The 10,878-nt window shown below is 42.3% G+C and overlaps 1 protein-coding gene across 2 annotated transcripts in view; it reads right to left on the bottom strand.

Annotated features, from left to right (window-relative positions):
- The window catches only part of HIVEP2 (HIVEP zinc finger 2), a 216,907-nt gene extending 206,287 nt beyond the window's left edge, over nucleotides 1–10,620 (bottom strand). The window contains exon 1 of one of the 2 annotated variants that reach the window (XM_040238591.1): nucleotides 10,539–10,620. The gene's annotated coding sequence lies outside the window, so the exon portion shown is untranslated. Of the gene's footprint in view, nucleotides 1–10,145; nucleotides 10,340–10,538 lie in introns of those variants that run through there. The other variant, XM_040238592.1, reaches the window with a different exon arrangement.
- Between the last annotated feature and the right edge of the window lie 258 nt (nucleotides 10,621–10,878).

The following is a 10,878-nucleotide window of genomic DNA, read 5'->3' on the forward strand; positions in this document are numbered from 1 at the left end:
ATTCATTTAAACAAAATAGAAACAAAATTTAAAATCCAAATATTATTTGCTATATTCACTTTAACAAACTGATCAATGCGTTTTACAATAGTTACATGTCATTTGTAAACCATTTTTTTCTCCATCCCATTAAAAAAAAAAAAAAAAGCCAGGAAGTGATTCTATAAGTATGAAGGGTTGTAATGCTAAAGAGGAATTTTTTTAAAAGCTAGTGTTATAATATTTAGTTATATACAAACAGTACTTCTTCAAAAATTACCTTACTGCAAAAAATATTTCTAGCAGCTACCTTACTAGAAATACAAATATATATGTATGTGTGTGTGTGTGTGTGTGTGTGTGTGTGTGTGAAAATCGAAAGTGAAAGTCCCTCAGTCGTGTCCGAATCTTTGTGACCCCCTTGGAATTCTCCAGGCCAGCATACTGGAGTGGGTAGCCTTTCCCTTCTCCAGGGGATCGTCCTAACCCAGGGATTGAACCCAGGTCTCCCACATTGCAGGTGGATTCTTTACCAACTGAGCTATCAGGGAAGACCTATACATATATAATGGGATGTTTTCATTACTGATTTAGTAAGATTTTACAATGCTTCTTTAACTGTTATTTGGGTGGAGTGCCTCAATATAAAAGCAGAGATTCCTAAAAACACTAGAAAGGAGTATAATGGCTGAATACACCATAAAAAGTTTCTAAATTAGTCCACTAGAATATAAACAGCATGAGGACAGGATTTTTTTTTTTTTTTTTTACTATTTTGTTCACTGATGAATCCCCAGTGTACAGTACAGCACTTTTTCCAGAGTAGGTGCCTAATAAATTTTTGTTGAATTAATAAATGTTTGTTTAAAAGTCAACAGTCTCATAAACACTTTAGCTGGTCTCCTAAGAAAGCCCAAGGCCCCAGGAGTAAACACTGGTTCTCTGGCTCTTGCAATTTACGTAGAAGTTCAAGTTGGGTAATTCTGGCCCAAAAGGCTATTTTTAGATCAAAAACTCAAGAAGGATGATACACAGAGAACCACATAATTTAGTCCACTTCACTAGTGTAGCACTGGCTGAGTTAAAGGAGAAATATCCCAAATTTTAATTGCTATTTCCATTTGTTAATTATGAAGAAACAAGTGTCTTCTGACATCACTTCTTAAACCATTTCAATCAAAAGTCTAAGTATTTTATTGTCTTTTCTTCTGATCTAACCCCTTCTTTGGAGAAGGAAATGGCAACCCACTACGGTATTCTTGCCTGCAAAATCCCATGGATGGAGGAGTCTGGGAGGCTACAGTTCATGGGGTCGCAAAGAGTCAGATGAGTAATTAACATATAACCCCTTCTTAAGAGTAATCTTGCCTGCGTGTGTGCATGCTCAGTCACTAATTTGTGTCTGACTCTTTGCGACCCCATGGACTGTAGCCCCCCTAGGTTCCTCTGTTCATGGGATTATTCAGGTAAGAATACTGGAATGGGTTGCCATTTCCTCCTCTAGGGGATCTTCCGAAACCAGGGATCAAACCTGTGTCTCTCTGTGTCTCCTGTATTAGCAGAAGGATTCTTTACCACTGAGCCACCTGGAAAGCCCCAATCATAGCTACGAGGTATCAAGAGTGTTTACTGTGTATTGTGGAGAAGGGAATGGCAGGCGCCAATATTCTTGCCTGGAGAATTCCATAGACAGAGGAGCCTGGTGGGCTACAGTCCATGGGGTCGCAAAGAGTTGGACACAACTGAGTGACTAACACTTTCACTTTCATTGATACCAGTGTCCACATTCTCATAAAAATTTCACAATGACCCTTAAACAGAGATTACCATTCTCATTTTGTAATTGCAAAGAGATTAGCTGGCCTTCCTAAATTCCCTGAGCTGGTCGTGGAACTGGAATTCACCCAAGTCTGAAGTGAAGTGAAAGTCGCTCGGTTGCGTCTGTCCAACTTTTTGAGATCCCATGGACTATAAAGTCTATGGAATTCTCCAGAATACTGTAGAGCAGAGCTTTTCCCTTCTCCAGGGGATGGTCCCAGCTCAGGAATTGAACCCAGGTCTCCCACATTGCAAGTGGATTCTTTACCAGCTGAGCCACAAGGATAGCTGCCCTCAAACCAGGTTCTTAACCCCTAGGCTACCTGGGTATCCCACTGGCAGATATAAACTACTGGGGAGAACAATGTGATGAGAGACAAAATGGTTGATGATTTCTTTAAATTTGTGAAATAATTCTGATGTGCAAACACTAGCTTATGTGGTATGGAATGGTGAAAAGCCCAAAGGTTGTTGGAGCCAAACGGCCCTGAGTTCAGATCCAGCTTCACCACCAACTATCAGAGCATCCTTGCAAAACCACTTACCCTTTCTGAGTCTCGGTTTCGTTAAGCGTAACCCTTGAGGAGCATGCCTGCGCTGAAGCCTACACAGAGTGAGTGTTCTTAAAACCTAAATTCCCTTCCTTCTAACGGATTTGCTAAATTGGCACGGGGCTGATTTTTTTAAGTGTTTGGTTCATCCTTGTAATACCATAATTACAGAATATAATGACACTGCATTCTCTATAACTACAAAGTAGAATTTATAAACTGATAAAATATGAGTTGGAAGAGCCTTTAGAAGCCATCTGTTCCCATCTTTTCCATTTCCAAATCAAGTCCAGAGTTTAAAATGACCCATTTCCAAGTTTTTACAGAAAGTTAATTGCAAAGACACAACTAGACTTTAAGTCCTCTGCCCCGGCTTCCACTAACCCCCCGGTTTTTGCCTCACATTACACAGGCATGGCAATGCATGTAATTTTCAGACAATTAAGCAGTATAAAATAACCTCAGTTTAATTGCATCCAATTAACAAACCAAATTAGTGTTTCATATGTACACTATTAAACTAGTTGTCTGGCTTCCAAAAGAAATAAAACACTGTTTCAAATGAATCTAGCATTTTAGTGAACAAAGCTACTTACAATTTAAATCACCTTTCCTATAATCTTCCTTATATGGAATTAGACCTAATCTCCATTTTCAAAGAAATACTCTCTGCAACTATCAGGATGAGAATTACTACACTGCATTCTAAGTATCAAATTTTCCTTCTCACTGTACACACATGATTTTCTAAGATTAGCGTGTTTGTGCACTTGCATGCCCATACACATATGCATGCCTACAGATCCCCAAGCAAATACAAATGAGGGTGTGTCTACATTTACTTATTGCCTAGTTTCAAAAGTCCCATCTTTCTGGTGAGCTTCTGAAATGTAGTGAATCTGCCATAGTGCAAATAATGAGTTTCACAGAGCTCCTGCTTTCTTTTTCAAAGAGAAAAAAAAACAAAACTGCTTTTCAAGAGCACTGCACTAGGCTATCTGTCCAGTATTGCTGTGAATTAGGTATAAAAGTTATCAATGAAAAAGCAGTATTTTAGGGTTTCCCTAATGGCTCAGTGGCAAGGAGTCCTCCTGCCAATGCAGGAAACACGGGTTTGATCCCTGGTCCAGGAAGATCCCACATGCTGCAGAGCACCTAAGCCCACATGCCATGTGCTACAATTACTGAGCTTGCATTCTAGAGCCCAGGAACCGCAACTACTGAGCCCCATGTGCAGCAATTACTGAGCCCTCGCACCCAAGAGCAACAAGAGAAGCCATCTCAATGAGAAGCCCACACACCGTAACTAGAACTACTCACCACAACTAGTGAAAGATCTGTGCAGCAAAGAAGACCCAGTACAGCCAAAACATAAATAAATAAAATTTAAAAGCAGTATTCTAATGAACCATGAAATGAATCATCTATTCATTTCTTAAATACTTACACCTAAAAACATAAATACCTTGTAATTCTGAGTATAACCATTTTCATAAGTTGGCCAACTTTAACTATTAGTATTTATGAGTATTAGTATTTTCTGGAGCAAGAAGTTCAACAGTAGGTTAAAATAATAATGCAGTACTGTATTTAAAATGTAGTTCAAACTGACAATCTGTCATACCTATTGGGCCATTTTTATCAAAATATTTTAATCACTCTTATTACTATTTTACAAGGTGCTTTTAAGATGTCCATTAACAGGATGAAAGAATCATACATGCAGTAGTGTCAATCTTTGTTACTTCTCTTTGGAGCATTACAACAATTTTACTGCCTCTCAGCTACCAAGATATCCATCCCACATACCCTTATCATCTTTCTAAAACATATACATCATAGCATCACTGCTCTGCTCAAAAACCTAAGTGAAATCCAGCTCAGGAGGGCTGTAGAGCCCCAAATATCTGGAATCAATGTATCTTTCCAGGCTCACCTTACTCTTTCTCTCCCATTACTTTAACTCTGCCCCGGGACTCCAGGTCAAATTGTGCTGGGCCTTTCCCTTCTCCTTTTGTTTACTGAAATCCTACCCAGTTTTCCAAGGTCTCAATTAAAAATCACATCCTCCCAAAAATATTTTCTAATCTTTCCTGCTGGGAGAAAATAAAAAAAGTTCCTCCATTCATACACTGCTTTCACTTGTAAGCTTAATGAAGTTTACTTAGAAACCATCTGTCTTCTCTAGACTGTAAAATTCTTACACACTTTGTCTTTCTATTTCTCAGTTATTCATTCTGATCTCCAGTATGACTCCATAGCTTGGAATAACTACAAATACTGGCTCTTTCTACCACCTAAACAAAATTTTTTACATTATATAAATTTTAGAACAGGAAGCAAATAATTAAATGATACAGCTGAGAAAATGGAACATGAGTCCAAGACTACATAAAAGAATGTTGTATTTCAAGAACCTCTTTGCCTTCACATTCTCTTGTAAATATTACACTGACCACTCATCACACATAAAGCAAAAAAAAAAAAAATCAGATCCAAATGTCTCCAAAATTTCTGAAGTTTGCAAACATGTAGACTAATTATCTGGGAAAATGAATGTTTTAGTAGCTATTTAGAATCATATAGATCCAGCTCATGCAGAGCTCTAAAGATTAATCGGTTACTTCACACAGTGACCTTGTAAAGACTTTTGAATTTGCAGTTATTTATTAACTGAATCAATGATGCCAGACAATTTAGTTAACTGGAGCCCCAAATAAGTATATTATAAAACAAACTGTTTATTCCTAAAAAAAAAAAAAAATGTTAGTTTTCATACAACTAACCCCCTCAAACTGAAGTCAGCATATAAAATCATAACAAATTTCCAGGAGAGTCATTTATATGGAGGTACTATGAAAAGACACAGGTTATACACAAGCCTGTTCCTGGTTCTAGGCCCTGCCTCCCAAATTCCCTCTCCAATGAAAGTCTCTAACATGGCCAATGGTAGGGTCATCATATGCCTGGATTTGCCAAGGACAGTCTCCATTTATGCCAAGAAAGACAATCATTCATGTAGTCAACCTGCCCACATATTCTGAACTCATCTTGCATTACCTCTCCTGTTACCTGCCCTCCAGCCCCACTGGCCTGCTTCTAACTCTTCAAAACACTGTATATCCCCCAACCTCGGTTCATTTGCATTGTTCCTTCACTGAAGGATATTCCCTTCTCCCTATCTATCTTTTTCTCCTCTTATTTATTCTGCAGTCTCAGCTCAAATATCACCTCCTCAGAGAGATCACCTCCTCACTCCCAGACAGGGATGACAGACCTCTTGTTACCCATTCCTTTATGTTTCTTCCATAGCATTTATAACAGACCTAATGATTAGAACCAGTCAGCCCCAACAGATTACAAGTTCCTTTTGTGATCTGGTTCATCATTATACCTTTGGTATCTAGCACAAGGTCTGACTCCTAGTAAATACTTGTTGAATGAATGGATGAATAAGTTGCAACTGATCAAGACAACCAGGGCACCTGTCATAATACTCTAAAGAAAGGGCTAGGATTTTAAGTGAGTGACAACGCAGAACACTGGAGGGCCCTGAATACTTCCTGACTGTACGTCCAACCATCCTGTGACCAAAAGAGCAGGTCAAACCCCACCTGCTTTCTGCCCAGAACTGTCTTCAGGCACACAAACATAACTTTCATTGCTTCTTTCCAAAGCTATAAAGTTGGAGCCTAACCCTTCATTCATTGCTTCTCTCCAAAGCAAGCACTTTCCTCAAATACATCAAACGGTTAGATTCCAAATTTGTAGCTGTTAGGAAATCTAAAGTTATGGACACTTGTAAGATCACATGTCACAGTTAATACATGTCACATGTCAAGTGATGGGCAATGAAAGTATATGTTAAGATTAGTGGCTCATTATTTGACCCAGAACAATAATGACACAAATTATCAAGCAGTTCTGATTCTATTCTAAATGCAGTGGTTAAAACAGTATGCAGTCCTAGGTTTATATTAATGCTAGTAGCCATGATCCACCTCAGAAACCAAAGATTTCACAGATCAAGTAAGCTGTGACCTCCCTTTGTACATAAAGACTTGGTGTTGCTTCACAACAATAGATGAAATGCTGAAATATTTTTCCAAATTACTTAGAGCCATCTCATAGCTACAATTACTGATCTATAACCTCCCTTTTTATTAACTTTGTCATAAACAGCATATAGAAAGCAATGCTTTTGATTGTGATCAAATACCAGGAACGGGTAGAAAATTACATGACTTGCACAATTTCCTTCAAATAAGCACAATATTATTTTCATAAAGTTTTCCCATTTTCCCTCCATCCTCTGTGTCCATCCACAGCTTCAAACATTGAGACTGATTCACTGACTTAAGATTCACTGCAGTTTTACTCAAGATTAATGAAGACTCTGCCTCTGTGGTTACAGCAAAGCCATACACATGGTCTGTTCCTTATGAAATCTGAAGTCCACTGAGTTGACTTAGCAAACTACCTCTGCTCCTTTTTCTAATATTAGTTTAAAAGGCACAATACTTCCATACCAAGTTTTAGCCAAAATATGCATTCACAATGAATTAATATATAAATACAATAACCAGAAGCATATCACTGGAAGCTTCAGGTGGAAATTTAAATTGTGAACCATTTCTCCACCTACAGGACCAGTGCACAGACCTACAGAGAGTACTGCTGAGGCTGGCTATGAACCAAAATGTGATAATCATGTTTAACAGACATAGGTGATAAGTTTGATGCACAACCATCCATCCAGTTGATCTTAGCCACTTTGCCCGTATTATAATATTTACCACATCAGGTATCAATATTCCTCATCTTAATGGATTATACTTTCCTCACCAAATAACATTTTCTATAGGTCTTTAAAACTACTTTTCCTATGTTGAAGCTTTCTGATTAATTTCAGCTAAGTACTAATAACTCAAAATCTAAAACCAACACAGAAAGAGTATATGTTATTTGTAGCTGCTACTGCTGAAATAAACCCTGCTTAAAAAAAAAAAATTGGCAAATTCTTAAAGATTCTTTATTTTGATTGAATCAGCATAAAAGATTCAGCCTGATTTTCTGAATAGTGACAAAGCGCCAAAACCTCAAGCAGACACATGTACCATTATTCCACAAGGAACACCTGCAAACATGTTGCTTGTTTTGTTTTCATAGTAACAACGTTTATCAACACATCTTATGTAAAAGGAGCCTGATCAATCAAAAGATTTTGCTGGCTAATCTTTCAATGTAGTCAAATAACATGATCTCATTACGTGATAATATACACAGTAAATTCACTTTTACATTCCATGTTTAAGAGACATATAAACATGTTTTATCTACCCTAATGGTATCTTTCCAAAGACGGCTACAAGGATCTAACGAGTTGAAAATCAGTTACATCTTAATTTGTAGCATCATTAATATATTATCATACCCCAAATTGCACCCAAATTAATTTCACATCAGTTTAATCATAAATGCCCTTATATAAATAAAAGCAGTCTCGAATAAAGGCAACCACATAAAATACAATCACCATCACAGAAATATAGATGCCAACAAGCAGATTTTGTTTTATACCTGACCGATGTTCAAAGCAAGAAACACAGACAATTTTCTAACAGCTTCACCACTTAATGCAACATTTTCCTATATATTAGAAATATACTGCATTTCAAACCTAGTGGTCAAAAGGGATTATGACACTTGAAGCACACTGTCATTAAGGAGATACAGGTAAATCCCTTTCACCTCAAAATTAAAATGCACAGTTTTCATCTGGTACCATGACTTCTTAGTGTTCCACAGGAATTTTGTCTGAATAATGAAAATTATATCCTTTCTACTCAAGTGAAGGGCATTTCTGTCTTGATCAATTATTTGGCCTATATCCTAAAAATCAAAACCAGTCTATTTATTATACAATCTTCTTGGGTAAATTTTTGCTTTGGCACTGTTATACGGAGAAAAAGCACAAGACATTCACAAATTCTAATATATATGATATATATAATATATATTTAAGTACGTATAACACATATGTGCAAATATTTTAAATAACTTGATTTCCTCAAAGACAAACAGCACCAAACATTACTATATCACTAGAGAAAACGTTTCTAATAAAGTTAAACTGTTTTTTTCTAGGAGGACAGATCATAGCAAACTTAATTAAAATGGATCTTATTAATATTTCAAGTAATTTCTGGGCTTGATTATGCACTACAGAAGAAACAACTGTACTGAAGAGAAAAATCAATAGCCCTTGACCAGGGCTCTGGGTATGCTAGAAAAACACAGTTCGCCTTACCCAGGTCTAGCCTTTGGGGGTGGGAGAGAGTATACCAATAACAATTTGGAAGTCAACTGAATTATTTTTAACACAGCAAAAAAAGGAAGGAGGAAAATCAGTTCAAATTTTCCATTATAATGAAAGTACCGGAAACAAGCCTTTTTATGTTCATTTTAGGCCCAAGTAACTGTGCAGAGAATAGGGCTTTTGCAATGTCAGTTGCACACTCTGCTTCCTGTGCGAATTCTTAACCATTACAGGTGTCCTAAACCCTCCAGTGAAACCGATCTACTATCAAGGGATTCCTGCGGTCCCCTCGAAGCCATCCCTACTGCCCCCTACCCCGCACGTATGACTGCCCGTTTCCTGCGAGTGTCTCTATTAAGGACCCTCTCTCTTCTGCACTCCTGCGGTTAAAATACCCACTTCTCCTTGGCGTGGCATGTAAAAGCTTTCCCATTAGAGAGGACTAGTTCCTGCAGTCCTTTCTACTTAGATGCTTTCAAGTCAGAGAGGAGCCACTTGAAGAAAACCCTCCTCCCCCGCTCCTTTCCCCCCACCGGAGCCACGTCCCTGAAGGACAACACCAAGGGACACTTCCTGACCTTCTACCCTTTCGCCCGATTTGGGCTGGGAGGGCTGGGGTCGCATTTTCTCGTGTCCTCTGCTGCACTGGATGTGTTATGTAAGACGGACAGGACGCGGGAGGCACATGCGTATAAAGCGCACGGATCTGTGATAACAGCTGGGGTGGCAGAGCAGATCTGGAGTCTCCCCCACCAAATACGACAGACACCACACACACACACACACACACACACACACATCCCCCCCACACACACACACACGCCGCCGCCCCCCCCGCCACCCCCAGCAGTGTTTTCCTGTCTCGCCCCTACCAGAACCAGACGCACAGAAAAGGAAAGGCGGGGGGGAGGGGTGAAGGGAGGTGAGAGAGGAGGAGGAGCGGCCGCACGTCTGCTTTGATAGCAGCCGGCAGAGCCGCCGCGGCAGAGAGCCCCTCGTTAACCCCCTTCCTGTGGCTGCACCACGTCATGGAACATTCCCGGAACGGGCCAACGTTCCACCCACTTCAGGGAACAGACATAAAGGCGCAGACCCAGCTCCCCACAGTGCACAGCCCAAACACACATGTCCCTTTCCCGGTCCCCCGGCAGACGCACAGGCGAACACGCATGCAAGACGCCCCCACCGGTCTCCGCGCGCCCCCGGCCAGCCCGCCGCGCCGGGAGCCACTCGGCGGCCGGTGCCCCGCAAGGCGAGGGCGCCTCCGCCTGAACCTTCCATCGAGACAGTCCCCTCCTTCCTCGCTTCCTTCCTTCTCTCCTTCCTTCCTTCCTTCCCCGCTGGAGAGAGAAAGGAGTCGCCGAAATGCCAACAGCCGGCTCCTCCGCTGCGCTCGCTCGGCCGCAGGCCGGCGGCCCGGCCCTCACACCGCCCGCCCCCGGCCCCGGCCCGCGCCGCGCGGCCCCCTCCCCCGTTACCTGACGACGGGCGGCCGGCGGCCGCGGCAGCCGCAGCGGTGGCCCGGCGGTGCGCGCCGGTGCACGTCCCTCATTAGTAACCAGGCACATTCCTGCCTCCAGCGCTCCCGCGCCGCCCCCTCCCCCCAGGACATTACGCAAAGCAGCCTCCCCTCATCTGCATAGATCCTCGGCCAGGGTATTCCCCGCATTTCCCAACGCGCCGGACCCCCCCTCCCGAGGTCTCCCCCATCCCCGCCCCCTCCGACCCTCACCCTCCGGACGCCGGTCCCGAGCCGGGGGCGCGCGCCGGGAGGGGCCAGAGGGGTCCGGCGGAGGCGATTACGGTGTAAAGTGAAACGAGCTCCCCATGCTAAAGGAGGCAGGAAAAAACACCGCGCCGAGGCCACTTACCGAGCCGAGGGACCTAGATTCCCGCCGCTCTGCTCGCCCGAACGGTCGGTCCGCCCTCCACGCACCCCGAGGCTGCACCCAGCACCCCCAAAAGTCGAGACGTGTAGGAATATGGTTAAGCAGCCAGGAGACCCTCCAAGTTGCTCCGGGCTCCCGGGAGCCTCAACGTCCAAGACACAACTTGGCCAAGACTTGTGCCACAGTCACCGATGTTTCTGCGGAGACCCTCCTCCGGCGGGCAGAGACAGCGCTCGGCGGCGCCCCGCTCGCCTCCTCTCCACCCCCTCACCTCCAGCCCGCCTCCGGCCGGCCGCCCGCCCCCGGGCCGCTAGCCCCTCGG

The sequence above is a fragment of the Oryx dammah genome, unplaced genomic scaffold, assembly GCF_014754425.2.
Source record: "Oryx dammah isolate SB20612 unplaced genomic scaffold, SCBI_Odam_1.1 HiC_scaffold_4, whole genome shotgun sequence".
NCBI classification, from domain to species: domain Eukaryota; kingdom Metazoa; phylum Chordata; class Mammalia; order Artiodactyla; family Bovidae; genus Oryx; species Oryx dammah.